At 47.0% G+C, this 20,604-nt stretch overlaps 1 protein-coding gene across 14 annotated transcripts in view; it reads left to right on the top strand.

Moving 5' to 3' along the window:
- FRMD4A (FERM domain containing 4A) overlaps window positions 1–20,604 on the top strand; it is a 659,116-nt gene that overhangs the window by 423,711 nt on the left and 214,801 nt on the right. The window contains exon 1 of one of the 14 annotated variants that reach the window (XM_023256380.2): window positions 19,917–20,089. The exons of the other annotated variants lie outside the window; for them this stretch is intronic. The gene's annotated coding sequence lies outside the window, so the exon portion shown is untranslated. Of the gene's footprint in view, window positions 1–19,916; window positions 20,090–20,604 lie in introns of those variants that run through there. 14 annotated transcript variants of the gene reach the window in all.

Here is a 20,604-nt window from a genome sequence, read left to right as displayed (position 1 = left end):
CCCTGTGAGATCTCCCGAGTGCCCACTACATTGATGATAAAACTGAGGGATGGAAGAACTTAACATGTGCGCAGTGAGCGGCGTTGTTTGGCACTGGCTGGGATCTCTCTTGACCTCTCCGCCTGGCCATGTGGACAGAGTGTCCGTCCCCGTTACTCCTGGCCAAGGAGGATAAGGAAGCCTGCAACGGGGTGTTTGTGTACTCCTCAGAGATGCTGTTTCACAGAATTTGACATTTACAGTTTCTGGGTTCGGTTTGTTTTCTCCCTAGGGGGAATATCATTAAAGGAAGTCTGTAAAGAGTATTAATATACAACAAGAGAACAGAGTTGGGTAAAACTGAAAACTCTCCCCACAATCTGGGCATAACCCTCCTCCCCCGTCCTGTACTTATAAATCTTCAGGGGTGCCTGGGTGGCTCAGAAGGCTGAGCCTCCGACTCTTACTTGCAACTTGGGTCATGATCCCAGGGTCATGGGATCGAGCCCCGTGTTGGGTTCCATGCTGAGCATTGAGCCTGCTTGGGATTCTCTCCCCCTCCCTCTGCCACCCTCCCTTGCTTGTGCGCTCTCTCTCTTTCTCTCTGAAATAAAACATTCAATTAAATTTTAAAATATAATAAAATCAATAAATCTTGCATGACGCACTAGCTGGGAGCTGCTGTCCCTGCCGCGTCTGGTGCTGTATGCGCTTGTCAACTCGGCCATCGCCCGACGTGTTAGTCGTCACACTGAAGCTGCATCCTGGCGATCCGAGGAAGTACAAGCCACCCCTGCTATCCCAGAAACTTTTTTAGTTTCATTCATAAATTAAGTTCTGAGAGCCAAAATGCCAGTAAGCCCACAGAGACCACTTTTTTTTTTCCTACCTAGAGTTTATCAAAGTATAAAACCTCCAAGTAAATCTGTCAAGCACAGAGCTTTCAGGTTAAACGTGCTCATCCACTGTTCACGTCAAAGCCGTGAGATCACGGCCTGTTTTTTGTTGTTGTTGTTGTTGTTGTTAACCGTTGTTTGAAAATGAGGGGAATAGGTTTTTCTTCGTCTCCTAAAGACAAGCGAGTGGACAAAAAAGAAAGAATAGTCAACAAACATTTACTGAAAATCTGGTATCGTTTTCGTAAGGTGCTGACTCAAAACTGGAGAAAAGTGGGGATTTGGGAAGCAGATGGAGGACAGGAGTCTAGTCCTCTGCTCATGGAAGGAGTGAGCAAGTTACTTAGCCTTTGAACCTCAGGTTCCTCTTCTGTAAAATGGGCATAAGGCCTGCTCAGAAATGTCATTATGGGGACTAAATGAGCTATAAACCGTTTTATGTCTGGCACTTAGTGTCCATAGATGACACTATTATGGGGCTAGTAGGGGCCAAATGCACCTCCACTGGCCCTTCCCTCGGGGGCATAAAGGCCTTGACTTGGGCTACGAGCCACAAAACCCAGAGTGGGGGGAGCAGAGCTGCCCCCCAGGAGCAGGTGTGGAGCCAAAGGAGCCGTGAGGCAGAGGGGCTGGATGGAGGCAGTGAGGCACTGTCCGGAAACCCAAGAGAGAAGGCAGAAAAGAAAACCAGGGCGAACGGTCACCAGTGGTGACCAGGCAGATTGGAGTAGGCAGTTCAGAGGGCAGAGCGGGGACGGGCTTCCCGAAAGAGTCCACAGGAGGAGGGGGACGGGATAAAGCTTCATCAAGGAGCCCGGGGCTCACGTATGAATGGGTCAAGCCGGTCAGGCAGCCACAGAGGGTGGGCACACGCTTCTGTTTTGGAGAGATTTGCGTTTCTAGTTTACTTGCAGCCAGCACCACTCCAGATACGGGTTACCTCTTAAAGTCCATGCTTCAGCGGTGCTCAGGTTCGGACAATGTTGAATATAAATTCCTAGTGCTGGGAACCCCCGGTGCCCGAGCCAGCCGCCCAGCTGGAGCTCTTGGTTGTTGGGGTCTTACTCCCAGACTCCAAGGTCCAGAGGGATGTCAGGAGTCCAGCGACCCCCGTCCAGGGGCAGGGCGTCCTACCACTCCTGTTCACAGAGGGTGCCCAGCCTCTGCAGGGACCCTTGCGGTGGCAGGACACTTGCCCGCCATTCATGAGGAAGCCATCCCCTGGATTAGCAACGCTGAGTCGTCCCTAGGGTCACTGTAAAGTCTGTCCCCTCCTCAGCCCTCAACACACAGGACCTCCCCGAGAACTGCCCTCCAGGAAGCTGCCTCCCACCCACCTTCCTTCTCCTGGAGCTGTCCCTTCTGGGACCAAACGTCACCACCCCTTCAACCAGAGAAGTTGACCCTGAGGGCTTCTCCGTCCTGATGGCTCTCCTCTTGACATGGTGAAATTTGCAAACATTCATCTTAAAACGTAGCCCATGGAACTGAACACAGCAATTCATTTATGTTCTGAATGTATCAGTCCCGTGAACACCCTTGTCAAGAACACTGTGGTTTATTTTGTATGCTAATATCGTGCAGCTTTGGGGTCCACCACATGACATTTTAGGCTCCCGCTAAGCCTGTTGTCAAAATTCAGCTGCACGCATACAGAGAATTTGGGGGGATCTGTTTTGTTCACTAACTCTATCCATAGTCCTAAAAATAGTGTCTGTCCCCTGGTGGCTCAGTTGGTTGAGCATCAGACTTCGGCTCAGGCCATGATCTCGTGGTTCGTGGGTTCGAGCCCCGTGTCGGGCTCTGGGCTGACGGCTCAGAGCCTGGAGCCTGCTTCTGATTCTGTGTCTCCCTCTCTCTCTGCCCCTCTCCCGCTCATGCTCTGTCTCTCTCTCTTTCAGAAATAAACATGAAAGAAATGAAAATTAAATTAAAATAAAAATAGTGTCTGGCTGGTAAGATCTCAGTAAATGTTTATTAGGTGAAGGAACAGGGATCGTGTACTTGAGAAGACTGTATCCAGACTTTTTGTTAGGATAATAGAATCCTCCACTACCAATGATCCTAAAGGCAGAGAAGACCAAAGACATGAACCAGAGCCTGAGAACAGTCGGGATGTTTTTGGATTGGTTTTTTTTAAGTTTATTTATTTATTTTTGAGAGGGGGCAGGGGATGAGCTGGGGAGGTACAGACAGAGAGAGGGAAATACAGAATCAAAAGCAGGCTCCAGGCTCTGAGCTGTCAGCACAGAGCCCAACGCGGGGCTCAAACTTGCAAACCATGAGATCATGACCTGAGCCGAGGTTGGGCACTGAACCAACTGAGCCACTCAGGAGCCCCCAGAATGCTTATTATTCACACACCTTGTGATTCACCCATGAAGGTGTGCAATTCAGTGATTTTTAGTATACTCAAAGAATAATGCAACCGTCACCATCATCAGTTTCAGAACATTGTTGTCGTTCCCAAAGAGAAACCCTGTAGCCTTTAAGTATCACCCTCCCCACCCCACGATAGCCCCATCACCTTAACCCTCAGCAACCACTAGTTTATTTTCTTTATAGGTAGATTTATCTATTTCAGACATTTCGCATAAATGGAATCCTGCAATACGTCATCTTTTGTAACCAATTTCTTTCATTCAGCATGATGTGTTCAAGGCTCATCCGTGCTGTATCACAGATCAGTCCTTAATTCCTTTTTTTTTTTTTTTGCCCTTTTGTCCTTACTTTATTTTTTTATTGAAATAAAATTAACATACAATGTTATATTAGTTTCAGGTGTACAACACGCTGATTCGACAACTTTGTATGTTATTCAGTGATCGCCATTAAGTGTAGTCACTCTCACCGTACGATGTTATTACAATAGTGTTGACTCTGCCCATTGCTGTCCTTTTCATCTCTGTCACTTACTTTATAACTGAAAGTATGTACTCCTTAATCCTTTTATCTATTTTGGCCGTCCTCCCTACCCACTTCCCCTCTGGCAACCACCAGCTTTTTTCTATGTAAGAGTATGCTTAGTTTGGGGGGAAAAATTTTTAGAAAAAAAATGGGGGGCTCCTGGGAGGCTCAGTCAGTTAAGTGTCTGACTCTTGGTTTCAGTTCAGGTCATGATCTCACGGTCTGTGGTACCGACTTCCACATCAGGCCTTGTGATGACAGCGTAGAGCCTGCTTGGGATTCTCTCCCTCTCTCTCTCTGTCCCTTCCCTGTTGACCCGCATGCTCTCTCTTTCTCTCTCTTTCCAAATAAACTTAAAAAAAATTTAAGAGTCTGCTAATTTTGGGGGGTGTGTATCTATTTGTTCACTTGCTTTTTAGATTCAACATGTAAGTAAAATCAGAGAGTATTTATCTTTCTCTGACTGGCTTATTTCATTTAGCATAATACCTTCTAGGTCCATCCATGTTGTTGCAAATGGCAAGATTTCATTCTTTTTTGTGGCTGAGTAATATTCCAGTGTGTGTGTGTGTGTGTGTGTGTGTGTGTGTGTGTGTGCGCGCGCGCGCGCCACATCTTCGGTAGGCATTCGTCAATTGACGGACACTTGGGCTGCTTCCGCATCTTGGCTCTTGTAAATAATGCTGCCATAAACACAAGGAGGTATGTATCTTTTTGAATTAGTGCTTTCCTTTTCTTTGGATAAACACCCAGTACTGGAATTACTAGATACTATTGTATCTCTCTTTTTAGTTTTTTAAGGAACCTGTTTCCCATAGTGGCTACACCAATCTACAATGGTGGACAAAGTTTCCATTTTCTCCACATCCTTGCCAACCCTAGTTATTTCTTGTCTTTCTTATACGAGCCATTCTGACAGGTGTGAGGTGACCTCTCATTGTGGTTTCGATTTGCATTTCCCTGATAATTTAGTGATGTCGGGCATTGTTTCCTGTGTCTGTTGGCCATCGTTATGTCTTCTTTGAAAAAACATCGATTCAGAGAGTCTGCCCATCTTATAATCAGATTGGTTTTTTTGGTGTTGAGTTGTGTCAGTTTATATACATACATACGCACATACATATGCTAACCCCTTATCAGATCTATCATTTGCAAATGTCTTGTCCCATTCAGTAGGTTGCCTTTTTGTTTTGCTGATTGTTTCCTTCATTGTGCAACAGCTTTCATTTCTCTTGTCTGAGGCCATAGATCTGTAAATATGTTGCAAAGGCTGATGTCCGAGAGAAGTTACTGCCTATGTTTTCTTTTAGGAGTTTTATGGTTTCAGGTGTCACATTGGGTCTTTAAACCATTTTGAGTTATTTTGTGTATGGTGAGAAGGTGGTCGAGTTTTCATTCTTTCACGTGTAGCTGTCCAGTCCTTAATTCCTTCCAATGGCTGAATAATATTCCACAGTATGGATGGACCACATCTTGTTTATCCATCCATTCACCAGTTGAGGGACATTTAGGTTATTTCCACTTTTGCCTATTACGACTAGTGTTGCTGTGAACGTCCACAGGCAAGTTTTTGTGTGATGTATGTTTTCATTTCTCTTGGATATACACCTAAGAGTGAGTCATATGGTCACCCTTTGATTCACACTGGGGCTATATCAGACTGTTTTCCAAAGTAGCTGCACCATTTTACGTTCCCACCAGCAACGTGCGAGGGTTCCAATCTCTCCCCGTTCTCAACAACACAGGTTACTGAAGGATGCTCCTTTCTAGGTTCATTGTTTGTCTCACATTCCTTAAAAGTGTTGCATTCCCTTCCAGGATATAAAGCCTCTATTTGCTGAATTTCAATTATTTACCATCAGGAAAAAAAATACAGGAAAATCGAAAATGGGAAGTATTTAAATTGTGCCTATCCATCTTGGAAAAATGAACCGTGTTAAAGAAAAGTGAAGAAAACTAGAGCTGTCAGTTTCCGGGTCCAGAGAGTTTCCCTTCTTTGTTTTGGGGCCTTAGCATTTTGAGGACACGGATGTGCATACATATGTGGGTATAGAAAGAGCAACAATTTCTCACCTGCTTTACGTGCTACGCCAGCATAATCCCTAACGATTCCCTGGGATGCTACCAAACTATGGAGCGATTTTTAGCCTTCGGCATATGGAGGTGTCAAAAAAAATGCATCTTCTTGCAGATGGGAGTGTCTCTGGTCCAGTAGTCAATCTCTTAAGTTCTTGGCTACCTAAGGCTTTCAGTGAAGATGAGTGTATTCTTCTTTATTTTACCCTCATCTTGATGGCTTTCATAACAGGAAACGAATTTACGATTACAAAAGGCTTATTGTTCCCCATCAACTCTTTGCATTCATTTGTAGAACTTCCTTTTTGTAGAAGGAATCTTACCATGTGCAGGAAAAAAACATTCATAGCTTTGCTTAGTACTGGTTATTGGCCAAGACTTCCTCCTTTTTAGTTGAAAAATAATAACCCTAAGGTGGTTTTCCTTCAAAATTTGTATAATGGCCTTTTCAATGTCACTGCAGTAGTGATGGGTTTGTGCAATTTTTGTTTTCCTTACGCGAGAGATACCAGGGTTTAGGAGTGTTTTCACATCCACAATAAGTAACCCATCTTGAAAAAAAAATTTTTTTTTTTAATTTTTTTTCAACGTTTTTTTTTTTTTTTTTTTTTTTGGGACAGAGAGAGACAGAGCATGAACGGGGGAGGGGCAGAGAGAGAGGGAGACACAGAATCGGAAACAGCCTCCAGGCTCTGAGCCATCAGCCCAGAGCCCGACACGGGGCTCGAACTCCCGGACCGCGAGAACGTGACCTGGCTGAAGTCGGACGCTTAACCGACTGAGCCACCCAGGCGCCCCCAAAAAATTTTTTTAATGTTTATTTATTTTCGAAGGAGAGAGACACAGAGTAAGAGTGGGAGAGGGGCAGAGAGACAGGGAGACACAGAATCCAAAGCAGGCTCCAGGCTCTGAGCTGTCAGGACAGAGCCCGACACGGGGCTCGAACCCACAAACCACGAGATCATGACCTGAGTTGAAGTCAGACACCCAACCGACCGGGCCATTCAGGTGCCCTGCAACTAACCCATCTTTTAAATAAGCACCTAAGGACATCTGACACCTTTCAGATGAACGATTACTGTTATGAACTCAACTAGCTACAATTCACTGGTGGGTATTTTATTTCCCACGCTGGTTTTTAACTATTGCTACAAAATTAAAAATATTGGGTTTTCAAAGAGAGAGGGAGAGGGAGAGAGAGGTAGCAAGCAAGAGAACACGGGGGAAATGGGGATTTTGATACATTGGTAATGGGAATGAAAATTAGTTCCATCGTTTTGAAGAGAAGTTTGGCAATACCTAGTAAAGACCCCTCCCCTACAAAAGCAAGACCATTCCCAAGTGTTTACCCTAGAGAAGTTCTCAGACAGGTGCTAAGGTGATGTACGTGATCTTTGGATTCTTTCATTTATCCATCATCCAGCAGATATTCACTGAGCATATACTGGGTCCTCTGTACTAGTCTAGGGATGACAGATACAACAGAGGGCAAAACAAACAAAAACTCTACCTTCAGGGGGGCTTCTGTTCTAGAGGAGGAGGATGTGAACTAAGCCAACTAAGTGAGGAAAACATATGGCAGGAAAATTGGTGATAAGTGCTATGGGGAAAAATAAAACAAAGAGATTAGGAAGCACTGGGAGGGGATTAAAAACATTAATGGGACAGACAGAGACAGCCTCATGACAATTGGGGCTGCTTGATTCAGCAAATAAAAATACAAGACACACACACCCCCCTCCTTAAACTTGAATTTCAGATAATGAGTGAATTTTCTTTAAGAATAATAAGCATGCCCCATACAATATTCGGGACATTTCTTACATCACACACACTTACTCACTGTTTACCTGAAGTTCAAATTTAACTGGATGTCCTGTATTTTCTCTGGCAATCCTAGTGACCGTTGGATAAAACTCAGAAGGAATGAGGGAGTTAATTGTGAGGATGTTGTTGAATGAGTAACTGGGAAGCAACTGTGTGAGGCAGAAGAAACAGCAAGAGTGAAGGTCCTGGCCCACTGTAACAGTGAGCTCTTAGTAGTTTGCTCCTCAGGAAGAGAGAGAGAAGTAATTTGTGATCTATATTTGTACAATAGAGTCAAATGGATGGACTAAATCTAAATGTGTCAATGTTGATAAATCTCAAAAACATTATGTTGCATGAAAAATAAGCTGTGAAAGAATAAATCTGTTTGGTTGCATTTCTGTAAGGTTTGAAGACACACGGAATAGCATATACTGTTCATGGCTGCATTCATTTCACCATCAAAGGACAAACCAATCGCGGAATGATATACGGCAGCTTTAGGAGAGCCTCAGCCTCTGGGGAGGGAAAGAGAAAAATTGAGAGGTGTGGCTTTCTCTCTCCCTCTCTCCTTCCCTTCCTCCCTCCCCCCTTCTCCCCTTCCCTCTCTTTCAGTAGGAAAGTCAGTCTGCATTTGGAACAATGTGGGTGGACCTTGAGGGCATTATGCTAAGTGAGATAAATCGGATAAAGACAAATACTGTACGATATCTCTTATACCTGGAATCTAAAGAACCCAAACTCATAAAAACCGAGTGGACGGGTGATTATCAGAGTCTGGCAGGTAGGAGAAGAGGGCACCAACTTGCAATTCGTAAGCAAGTAAGTTCTGGAGATCTAAGACACGGCATAGTGATTACAGTCAACAATATCGTATTATAAATTTCAAAGTTGCTCAGAGACTAGATCTCAACTATTTTCACCACAAAAAAAAATAATAATAATTATGTGACACGATAGAGGAGTTACGGTGGTAGTCCAATTGCAAAAATATAAATGTATCAAATCAACACATTGTACACCCCCAACCTACACAACGTTATACATCAATTATATCTCAATAAAAAAATAGAAAGGCTAAAGCACAGAGGGCCAAATGTTCAGTCTTTCTGGATAGTTATTCAGTACTCTAATACATTTTCTGTACTTTCCTGAATGCTTCTGTGTTTTATTATTTAACATACTTTCTGAAGAAGGACAGCAAAATCCAACGAAAAAGAATTCCAGGTACCTTTGTATTATGAGGAACTCAGTAGAGTAGGAAGTAACTTATGAGCGTTTCAATATATGATCTAGCAACAACCTTGTGCAGGTGCCAGTAGGTGACAAATACTGATGTGCTGTGCTTATTATCTAGCGTGAGAAGCTAGATGTCCCACAAATTCATTGGGAGCCCTGAGGCTGGCCAGGAGCTCCTGAGCACCTGTTTCCTCATCCGTGCAGCCAAAGTGCCTTCCAGAAGCCTAGGACCCTCAGAGCGTTACTGTGAATAAATAATGAGTAAGACCACAGCCAGGCAGGCACTGAAAGTGTTCCAGGAGGGACCGGGCAGGGCATTTTGTTTCAGTCTAATCTGGAACCCCCACTGGACTTGCCATTGAACTGGAGGTCGAACAAGCTTACGAAATTCTTCTTACATAAAATGAAATTGAATTTAGATTCCTAAGACGCAAATAAAATTGGGGAGGCTCTGTGTCACTTCAGTGTTGCTGGGTGACCTGGGGCTTCAAGGGTCTGAGCAGGCAGAAGGAGCCAGAAGTTCTCATGTGGGTGTTGATATGCTATTCCCCACATCTGAGGATGAAATGGAGGGACGCCCCAGGAGTAAATGCTGTGACCGGTCATCATTCCTACGGGCATCCATTTAAAGCAAACCATATACCCTCAGTAGGTGACCAAAGTTGCGGGCCACTGAAATGAACTTGAATCCTTCTTAGGTTAGTCACAGATGAGCAAAGTGAACACTCTACCAGGAGAGGGCACGCAGGGTACCCAGAGGAAAGGAATGGAATTCAGGACACAGTTATTTAGGGCAAGAACATTTCCTCTGATTTATTTACAGGGCTTAGCTCACCTGGGATCTCATTACAGCTCACCACACTTAGGTAGAGGGCTCAAACCAAGAATCAACATCTAACGTGGTGGGCAAAGGGGCGTTATACAGACACGAAAGCTGCCAGATTTCATGCTCTTAGATGACGCAGAGAAAGCAAGTAAGAATACTAATAGCATATGTTTTATTAAACACATGCTCTGTGCCGAAAATTCCACATACATTATGCAGTGCGACCTTCGTAGCAGACCTATGAGGGGGAACCTGAGAGTTTAGAACTCGTTAGCCTAAGGCCACACAACTAGTAAGTTGTCGATTTGCGGTTCAAATCCACGCCGTGTAGTGCCACAGTCTACACTCCTAACCCCAACCCTGCTGCTCTCAGCATCTTTGGGTGGGAAAGTGGATCATAACTCCAGTCCCAACTTGCTAGGTGGACAGATAAGGAAGCCCCTGCCCAAAGACTCAGACTGACCTGTTCCAAGCCCTACCGGGATGGGGAGCAGAATCGGAGATGTGATTGTATGAACCACAAGGATCATGGTGACAATAGATTCCTTACGTAGCTGTTGTAAAAGTACATACCAAGGGTCATGTCGGGTTGGCAAACTGGGAGCCGACAGTGACTCAGTTGTGCCCCATCATTGGACTTGGTCCCACTGGAGAACGAATACCTCCATGCGTCTGCAGAGCTCTGCTTGGGTGCGGACGATTTTGATGGCCAGGGTCAGCGCGGCGTGGCGATCGGCAAAATGTCACATTGCTGAATGTTGTCGTCGGTGCTTCCTGCTTCCCTTTCCTTCCTCCCCTCCATCCATCCACCCCTCCAGAAAGCAGTCCCGAGACGCTTCTTCCTGGGAGCCCTTCAATGAGCAATTTCTGCTTTTGCTCGAAATTAAGCCTCAGTGGACAGAACACACTGGAGGACTTGGAGACAGACTCAGATTCACATCTGCCTCTTTCTGGGTGTGGGCTTCCGGCAAGTTACTCAGTGTTTCCGAGCCTCGAGTTCTGGCTCTGTACAATGGGATTTAACAATACCCACTCTGCCGTGTTACCGCAAGGACTGCAGAGGATGGTGTGACGTGCCCGGCACCACTCAGTAAACGAGAGCGGGGATGACAGGAATGGCGAGGATGGGCAGCTGGTCCCAGGTGAGGTGATAACCGTGTGCGAGGGAATTTTCTTTTTTTTTTTTTTAATTTTTTATGTTTATTTTTGAGAGAGCGAGAGAGAGAGCACAAGTCGGGGGGGGGGGGGGAGTAGAGAGAGAGGGAGACACAGAATCCGAAGCAGGCTCCAGGCTCTGAGCCGTCAGCCCAGAGCCCAATGTGGGGCTCGAACCCGCGCATCGCGAGATCATGACCTGAGCCGAAGTCGGACGCTTAACCGACTGAGCCACCCAGGCGCCACAAGAGAATTTTCTGGGTAAAGGGCCCAGGGGGCGCATCCTCTGAAGATCCGAACGATACTTTCCTTTCTCTCCACCGTGTCTCCTCGCTTGTACTCACCTAAGACCAAAATCGTCCTTAGACATCCTGGCTCCTCCTCAGGATCAGCTGTTGAGACCATAATGTTTATTTGCTTTGTTTTGGAATTTTGAGGGGCAGAAAGCAGTAGGAATGGGGCAAAGACCTGGGAGATCTTCTGAAGAACACAGCCCCACCCCCCCACCCCCCAGAGGGTCAAAGAGTATAAAGGAAGAGCGTTGGGCTTCCACCAGCCAACACGAGAGCAATTTAGACTGAGTGGACACTCAACGGAGAGATGGAAGGACAACCATCGTAAGAGAGAAATGACATGTGCTGGATTAGTGTTTTTATTAGGCCTCCACAGACACAGGGATCTTTAGAACATATCACAGGTGTTCCACAAAAGCTGGGCTTGGATGTTGGCCCCGGGCTCACGTGTGGGAGGCCGAGCCTACTTAGGGTTTCAGACTGGCCGGCATTTAGGCCGCCTTGAGGAAGACAACGATATGGAATCGCTGATCCACACCGGTCAAACGCCGTTTTCTACCATCACAGGCTCTTCTCCTGTTTTTTAGATTAGCAGGGTGGATTTAATTATAAAAACCTATTGGGTAATTATCACAATGCTTGGCCAAAGGAAAGCGATAAAGCAAAATTAAACACACCCTGTTCAGATTAATACATGTAGGCGACCTGGAGTAAAATAACAGGTCGTGAAACAAAACCAGAGACAGCATTGCCGTGATGTCTACCTGTGAAGAATCCCCAGCAGGGTGACAAACACAGGCATGTGCGGAAATGCAGATGATGAAGTGTTACGTGTGCGCAGATACAAGTAGGCTCTCCTGGGGCAAGGGAGCGGGGCCTCGGCGAAGGCTCCCTGCAAAGCGAGTGTGCAAGACTGAGGGGTGGCAGGTGAAGGGAGGGGAGGGACGCCTTCTGTGCACAGGTGCAGCAGGACCAAAACGGGGACCTGAGCAAGTGCTTCTCAGCTGGTGGGACGTGGCGAGCAGGGGAGAGTGAGTGGGGGGGCTGCACAGGCAGGAGGGGGTGGTCAGCGAAAGGAAGACGGGGAGGTGGCCTCCCGCGTCCCAGCCCCAACCGGTGCCTACGATGAAGACATACCAAGTCAGGAGCTGTACCCCTGGTGTTTTACCCCTGTTGCGAAAGCATATTTTTTCAGAATGGAACAATTCCAGTTCGATTAGGGAGGTAACCAGTTAGGAAGGGTATCCGTCAGAACTAAATTCTTACATCCACAATTCCGCGTCTGACAATGTTCATTCATTCATTTTATTCATTCATTCATTCAATGAATGTTTATTGAGCATTTAATACGGGCCAGGGACTGTTCTAGGCTCAGAAGAGTCAGCAGTAAACAAAACAGACGTAAAGCCCTGGTCTCCTGGGAGGGTCAGGTACTAAACAAAGCATGCAGGTGAATAAGTTGTATATAGTCTTGTTAGAAGGTGATAAGGACAATAGAGAAAAATATAACAGGGAAGGGATCAGGGGGAGGGGCAGGAGCAGGAGAACCAATGGGAGGAGTGGTTGTTTTTAAGGAAGATGGGCATAGATCACCGTCATTTGGAGCATTTAAAGAATTGAGTGAGGGGCTCCTGGGTGGCTCCGTCAGGTAACTGTCAGACTTCGGCTCAGGTCATGATCTCATGGTTCGTGGGTTCCAGACCCACACCAGACTCCGTGCTGACAGCTCAGAGCCTGGAGCCGCCTTCAGATTCTGTGTCTCCCTCTCTCTGCCTTCCCCTGCTCATGCTTTATCTCTCTTTCTCCAAAATAAGTAAACATTAAAATATAAATTAGAAAATAAAGAAGTGAGTGATACAGTTATAAAAAACAAAAACTTCTTCTATTCCTCTCTACTGAAAAGAAAAGATGGTCAGGAAAGATCTCACTCATAAGGTAACATTTGAGCAAGGATGTGAAAAAGATGCTGGTTTAATTCCTCCTGATATCTGGGGAAGTGCATTCCAGGCCGAGGGAAGTGCAAAGACCCTGGGGCTAGAGAGCCTGAAGGGTAGGGACTACAGCCTGGAGGCTAGGATGCCTGGAGCAAAGTCAAGGCCCAAATGGAATAGTGGTATCCATTCAGCTGACCAGCGGAATTAACAACCCGGGAATGCGTTAGAAATGCAAATACTTACGTCCCCACCCCCCCTACACAGGCGTATAAATCCGAAACTCTGGGGGGAAACTGAGACCAAGCGTCCAGGTGATCCTGATGCCGGTGTAAGTCTGAGAACCACTGTCTCAGAGCTGGGTCCAGAGCCCTCTTCTTTCCCCACTTTCCTGGACAATCTTCCTAGATGATCCCATCAATTTCCATAGCTTTCAATGCTCTCTATGTATAGGCATTGTCAGCCTTTCTTTGTTTTCCAGACAAATTTCTCTCTTTATGTGTATCGAATCTAGCTGCGTGTGTCCAATCCTCATTTCAACAAATAGCCTAACCAGCTTCTACTTGGTTTCTATTTGGTGAGCCAGAACTCTAGAAATTTGCTACACTGAACTCCCCAAATTCATAATGTGAATTCTGACGATTCTCTGCCCTGCTAATTTGGGGGCAGGTCAGATTTGGTTTCGGTGGCAGAAGAAATCATCATATCACCAGCATGACCGCCTCCAGCCCCATCCCAACTCTAAGAAACCGACTTGCCTTCTCCCTGGGACACGGGGGCCTGTGTTCTCATAAATCCCGGGCCTCTTCCTCCCACACCAACTCATCATTTCAATACGTTCTTATTGCTTGCCTGAGAGATTGATTGATTGATTGATGTCACCTGCACAGAAGCCACCACACTATTAGAAGTTACGACGGAACACACAACGCATGCTGAACTTTTTTCCCATTCAATCTCACAAATATTTCTGTCCTGACTACCTTTTGTGATGAGGCAATGGGCCTCGTTATTATGACAATAGATTACAAGGATTGAGTTCCAGCTGACGGACACTGGCTTCAGGCACCAGAAGGAATCCGTCGTCTCCAAGGACCTGACCATTAGCAGGTTGAGATGAGTGAGCGTTAAATACGCCAGTTGTGAAGTCAGGAGACTGTGTCCTACTTATCAGGTGCGGGACCTGCGGTGGGTTATAAAACCTCTCTGTGCCTTAATTTCCTTTGTCCTAAGTGGGGTTGACAATAGTACCAACCTCATAGGGACTGTGAGAAGATTAAATGAGTTATATGTAAAGCGCATAATCAGTTCTGGGGCTTGGTATGTGCCAACGAAGTGATAACTATGGTTATTAATATGCATTTCTGAGTAAATACACAGAAAGGGTTTGGCGAGAGAGCTAACCTATCTACTTGAGCGTGCTGCTAATGTATACCGGGTTTATACTGTGGCACTCACTGCAATACAGTTGCTCTCAGGACTTCACAATTACAATAATTAGCTTGTGATGTTTTGATTGATTCTCGTCCGTGTTTCAGCGAGAATTGCCCTGGGTTTTTGTTGCCATGAGTTAAGGCAGTCAAAACCGTGTTTCCCAACCAGGAAAAAAATAATAAGCAATAATCTAATGTAACGAGAACATAACAAGATTATAAAACATAGCTATTAAAAATGATAATCGCTATTTAAAAAAAAAAAAACGAAATAAAACACAGCCAGTAGATGATGTCTTCGTGTCCCCCAGGGAAACATGGTTTTCAGTACTTGTTGTCAAAGCCATGAGAGGAGATGGAATTCCTTTGGATTGAAGTGGTTCAGAATTGGCCTTTAATTGACCTGGGATGGAGGAGAAAATAGGATTGGGTATAAAAATAAAACAGGGTTCCCTTAAAATCAGTCAAGCATTTTGGGGCGCCTGGGTGGCTCAGTTGGTTAAGTGTCCAACTTCGGCTCAGGTCATGATCTCATGGTTCACGGGTTCGAGCCCAGCGTCAGGCTCTGTGCTGACAGCTCGGAGCCCGGAGCCTGCTTCAGATTCTGTCTCTCTCTCTCTCTGTCCCTCCCCCATTTGTACTCTGTCTCTCTCAAAAACAAATAAGCAGTAAAAAAAAATTTTTTTAATCAGTCAAGCACTTTAACCTGCCCCAGAGGGGTCTTGCTTTATCCTTAAAGTCTGGTTGGAGTAGGAAAGGAAAAGACACCAGTGCTATTCTCTGGAAATATACAAATGAAATGCAAGTCTTGGTCCATATGGGGCAGGTTAGGAACTAATGTAGAGGTACATACTACCCTTATTTCCAGGTGCCATCCAGCTCCGACCGTGATTCAATCCATAATTAATAGTGTATGTAAAGTAAGCTGGCGGCCTTGTTCATTGCGATCTCCAATACATAGGTGGCAGTTAAACATGAAAGATAAGGGCTCTGAGCCACAAAAGGATGACTTTGGGTTCAAATCTGATTAACAGAGCTGCTTCAGCAAGTTACTTAACCTTTTTAACCCCCCAGGTGCCTCATCTGTAGAAGGGGAATAAAAATAACTTTCACCTCATAGGAATCTTGGGATGATCAAATTTATGAATGCTTGGAAAGTTCATGGCACTGTGCCTGGCACAGAGTACGTATTTGTAATAATGTAAGATAGCGTTATCAGTTGTATGGTTTTGAAAATCCTCAGCATGTGTCGAACCCATACTCTTCATAAGGCTGGAGATAGATGTCGTGAGGCCTGTTGTAAAGGTGAAGAAACGGGCACCAAAGAGTTAAGGGACTCATTCAAGGTCCCAATGGGCCTTCGAAGCTGGAGCCCAGGGCTATCCATGTTCCTGGAAGGGATTACGTAACCCAGGCTGAGACCCACTCTCGGACTCAGATGCTTGGTGTTTGTCCCCAGCGAGGCAGTTACACAAAGGTAGGGGTGGGGGCCATCTTTCTTCGCCAGTAGTGGTAGTCCGGCCAAGATGCTAGCTGAAGAACCTTCTGCTAATGGCCTGCATACTGCCCAGAACTTGTTTAGGAAAGCTGTGACCTCAGATCCCAGAGTTAAGAACCTGGTACTTTTCACTCATGTAGCAGCTTTAATTTTTGCTCTGCAACGTTGGGCATAAAAAACATCACATTAATCTACTTCTCTAACCCCATGAAATCTGACTACATCCCCCACTCACATCGGTGGCAGGAATTCACTCCTTTCCTCTCCCCAGCTCACGTTGTACCTTAAACCAGGAAAGGGTCTCTTGTTTATCAATCCAACATAGTTGCCACAGATCCATTTTAAAGGTCCATTTTAAAACCAAAGCCTCCATCCCTCCGGCGGGGCAAACCCCAAGACCTTTTACTGTGCCAAAGATGCACCTCTTAGAACTTAGTACCCCCCACCCGCCATGTCTGGCGCCCTCTTGAGGCACTACATAGACATTGCACGGGCCTCTCCATACATACAGATGTCACTCCTTTCCCTCTTCTGGGGGTAATACCACCCATCTCCACCCCCCATTTCCAAGCCTCGGAGCACCTCTCCGCTCTTTGAGAAGTTGGCTCCTTTCAAAATGAGCCTCCCTAACTCTGTTTAAGAGGCAAGGGGAACCCCAGATATTCAAGTCGCAAAATCCTGCTTGCCCTCCGGAGGGACAAAAGGAAATGTATTTCTCCTTCTTTCTGAATCTTCTCCAGCAGTGAAAGGAAACACAAAAGCAAATGTCCAGAAACCAGCCAGCCACGTTTCTTTTTCTTCTTTTCAAATTAGACTCTTCAAAAAGTATTAAACTCAGGCTGAAAATGGAAACACTGTATTCTTTCATCAAGACTGCATGTTAGGGCTGGCTGATGCCTCAACACTTTGCAAAGATCCTTTGATTCTTGATGCCTTTGCAAGTAACTGCCTGAATTCTTGGTGGCGGCATCAGCCGCGCTTTGGAAAACAAACCATTACGGAATTCTGACTGGCAAAGCTGGTCATCCATCAACTCCAAGGATCACCACTGGTGAAACAGAGAATACATTACCTTCACATTGCCATTAACTTCCAGATGATTTAAGTTTGAATTTTATCTCATTCATCAAGTTTTACCATGACCTGTTTCTCTGGGGACTTAAATTCTTCAAATAAAAGTTGTCTTCCCTAAATGTGTATCCATTCTTAGTCTGGGCCCCAAACATATAAGGCATGGTGGGTAAAGAGATCCAGAGTGAGAATAAAACACACGAAGACCCTCCCGGGGCTTATGCTTAAACAGTCAGACCCTGTCCTAGGTGTTTTACAGACATTGATTCATTTGATGCTCAGAACAACCTTTATTATCCTCATTTCATAGATGAGAAAATAGGCACAGAGAGGTTATAAAACTTGCCTGAGGCTACACAGCTAGCAGGTGGCCAAGGCAAGATCCAAGCCCAGGCAGTCTGAGCTCTTAACACAGGGCTCTCTCTACACATTGTGGTTAAGTGCTAAGAAGAAAATAATCAGAATAATGATACAAAGGCTATCTGGTGGGTCCAGTGCGGGTGGGCGGGGCGGTGGGGTGGGTGGTGATCAGAAAAGGTTATCTAGGAGGCAGCAGCGTTTGAACTAAAACCTGAAGGATGGCAAGGAGCCAGCTATGCAAAGAGTGGGGCTGGGAGAGTGGATGAGTATTTCCGGCAGAAGGAACAAGAAATGCAAAAGCCAAGGGAAGAAAGAATCTTCCAGGAGTAGGGGCGCTTGAGTGGCTTGTTCGGTTAAGCGTCCCACTCTTGGTTTCGGCTCAGGCCGTGATCTCCCGGTTCATGGGTTCAAGCCCATGTCCAGATCCACGCTAACAGCACAGAGCCTGCTTGGGATTCTCTCTCTGGCCCTCCCCCACTCACACACTCTCTCTCTTTCAAAATAAATAAATAGACTTAAAAAAGAAGAATCTTTCAAGGGCAGAAATGTGGCCCTGTGTGGCAAAGCACAGGGTGGGGCGGGGGCAGGAGAATAACGTGATGACGTGATGGTTTCAGTAGCAATGAGAAGCCACCGACATGCTTATTCACAGAGATCATGACCTGATCGGGGATGTTTTGGAGGTCACTGGTTGCCAGGTAACAAGGGAATGAGGGAGAATCTGGAACAGAGGGTATGTGCAGGAGGGTTGTGTAGCTGAGGGTAGAGGGTGAGATGGCCCCTGGTGGGGTCTGGTGGTGAGAGATATGGCCGGATGGATCAGGAGGGCCCGGTGCTCGCGACATTCTGGCCATCTGAAGAAGTGTAGACTCTATCCCTAAGAACCAGGGAAGCCCTGAACGGGCTGAAGCAAAGAAGTCCTGTGATCAGATCCGAGTTCTAGGGGGAGTTGAGCTGGTGTGGAGAACGCATTTGAGGGACAAGAGGGCAGGCCAGTCAGGAGGCTGCAGAGACCTCCCAGTGAAAGGCGACGGGGACCAATGAGGCTGGGCCCGGGGTGATTCATTTGGCAAAGATTAACATCACCAGGCATTGTTGGAACAAGTCAGACGAGGGCTGCTCTCAAGGACCTTTCCAGAGCCATTTATGAGGGCAGGCTTAGTGATAACTTGAAGGTAAGGAAGGAGAGAAAGAAAGGAGTTAAAGACCCCTCTCTCCCTGTTTCTGGCTTGTGCTGGGAGGAGGGAAGCTCTGTAGTTAAGACAGGGAATTCGGAAAGAGGATTTGCCAGAGACGAGTGCAGTTCAGGATGTATTAACAACTCCCCTGGCCAAGGTGGAAAAGCATCAGATAGTAGAAACAATCCAACGACTCTTTCTAAGGATGGGAACCAAATACCCCAAGAGAAGGGTCTGAACACCTCCTCTGTCATCCATTCACTAGCCGGTGCAGTCAAAACAGACCAGCACTGGAAATACTCTTCCAAAGAAATAGCTTTCCCTCTGAGAGTGCCAACTGCATTATGAAAGAATTGGGCTTTGCATTAAAACCGTCTTCAAGGACTCCCAAAGTACAGAAACATCCCATTCAAATATGGCCTCCCCTGACTCAGATTCAGAAGATCAAGTCAAGTCCCGCGGTCAGGAGATGTGACCACAACAGGCTGAAACAAGTTAGGTATTCTTTATCACAGGCTCACCTTTTTCTCCAGTGCTACCTGCATACAGAGATTCCCTTCTGTTGGCCGAAGTCAACACCTCCCAAACCGCCAGAAATTTTCGCCTGAGATCTTTAGAGAATCTACGAACTGTGTCTGGAGAGACTTAACTTTCAGTTATTGGGATGATGGAATATGCAATGTTTCTTTTTATTTCGAATGTTTCAGTCTTTGCTCCTGCTGCTATCATGGACATAATGGTGCCAGAGCTAACAGGTCCTTCAGTGATGGTGGAAAGGGAAGCAATCTCTCCCTTGAAGGAGGGAGGGATGGATGGATAGAGGCTGGGGGTGGATGGATGGAGGGAAGATGGGAGGGAGGGAGGGATGGATGGATGGAGGGAAGGAGGGAGGGAGGGAGGGAAGGAGGGATGATGGATGGAAGGATGGATGGAGGGAGGGAGGCAGGGAGAGATGTTGGGATTTCGAGCGATGACTGAGTTCTAGAGAAAGATTTTACCCCTGAGACGAGCTGGCTTTCCCACCCACAATAAGCGGGTGCTCTTGTCTGCCTCTCCCTTTATTTTATAATCAAACCATGTTTTGACAATTCGTGAAAAAAATGTGTCTAGGGCAAATTGAGCTGCTGAAGCAGTAAACATTTAGACATATAATGTGAATTGAGTTATTGTTCTCGGTAGGGATATTCCCCGAGTTTGTTTCTCTTTTTTTGGAAAGACAACGCGCCAGCCCGTTTCCCTCCCCCAGGTCTCTTGAAATGCAGGTCTCCCTTTCCCTGGTAATTGTTGCCAATCCTTGACAATAGCCCCCAAGACGAGGTTATCTCGCAGCAACTTCCATTTCCAAAGAGTTGAGGGAGATAACAATTGGACGACGCGGAGGGCTAAGCGCCGCACCTTCAGCCCAGTTCGGCCCAGGTGGCCTCCGCCGGCGGCTCCCAGGGTAGGAGGGGGCTTCCCGCGGTGGATCTGCTGGGGTTTGTCGGGGAGGCGGGGGGCCCTCCGTTTCGGCATCCCTGCGCTGCCTCTCGCACGCCTGGCTCCGCACGGCCTCTCCCGGGTTGCGGCCGCATTCGGGACCTAACTTCGTCCCGGCCGCGCGCGCAGCGGCGAGGGGACGCGGGACTCGGCCGGCTCCCGGGGCGAGCGCAGGGGCGCGGGCGCTCATTGTTGTCCGGGCGCGGGCGGCGCGGGACTCGCCGGGGCCCGCCCGCCGCACCTCCCCGCGGCCCGCCTGCCCTCGCCGGCCGCGTCGGGGCGGGGGGCGGGGGGGGGGCAGCGCGCAGGGGTGGGGGTGGGGGGCGTGGCGCGGGGCGTGGAGGCGGGCAGGGCGCCCCGCAGCATGCGGCGGGCCGGGCGCGGGCGGGGGGCGGGCCGGCGGCGGTGCGCCCTGGCGCGCGGCCAGGCTCGGCGCGAGAGGCGCGAGCGGGCGATGGGCTGACTGCGGACCCGCGGCGG

This window comes from Felis catus, chromosome B4 (genome assembly GCF_018350175.1).
Source record: "Felis catus isolate Fca126 chromosome B4, F.catus_Fca126_mat1.0, whole genome shotgun sequence".
NCBI classification, from domain to species: Eukaryota; Metazoa; Chordata; class Mammalia; order Carnivora; family Felidae; genus Felis; species Felis catus.
This window is presented reverse-complemented; position numbering and strand designations above follow the sequence as displayed.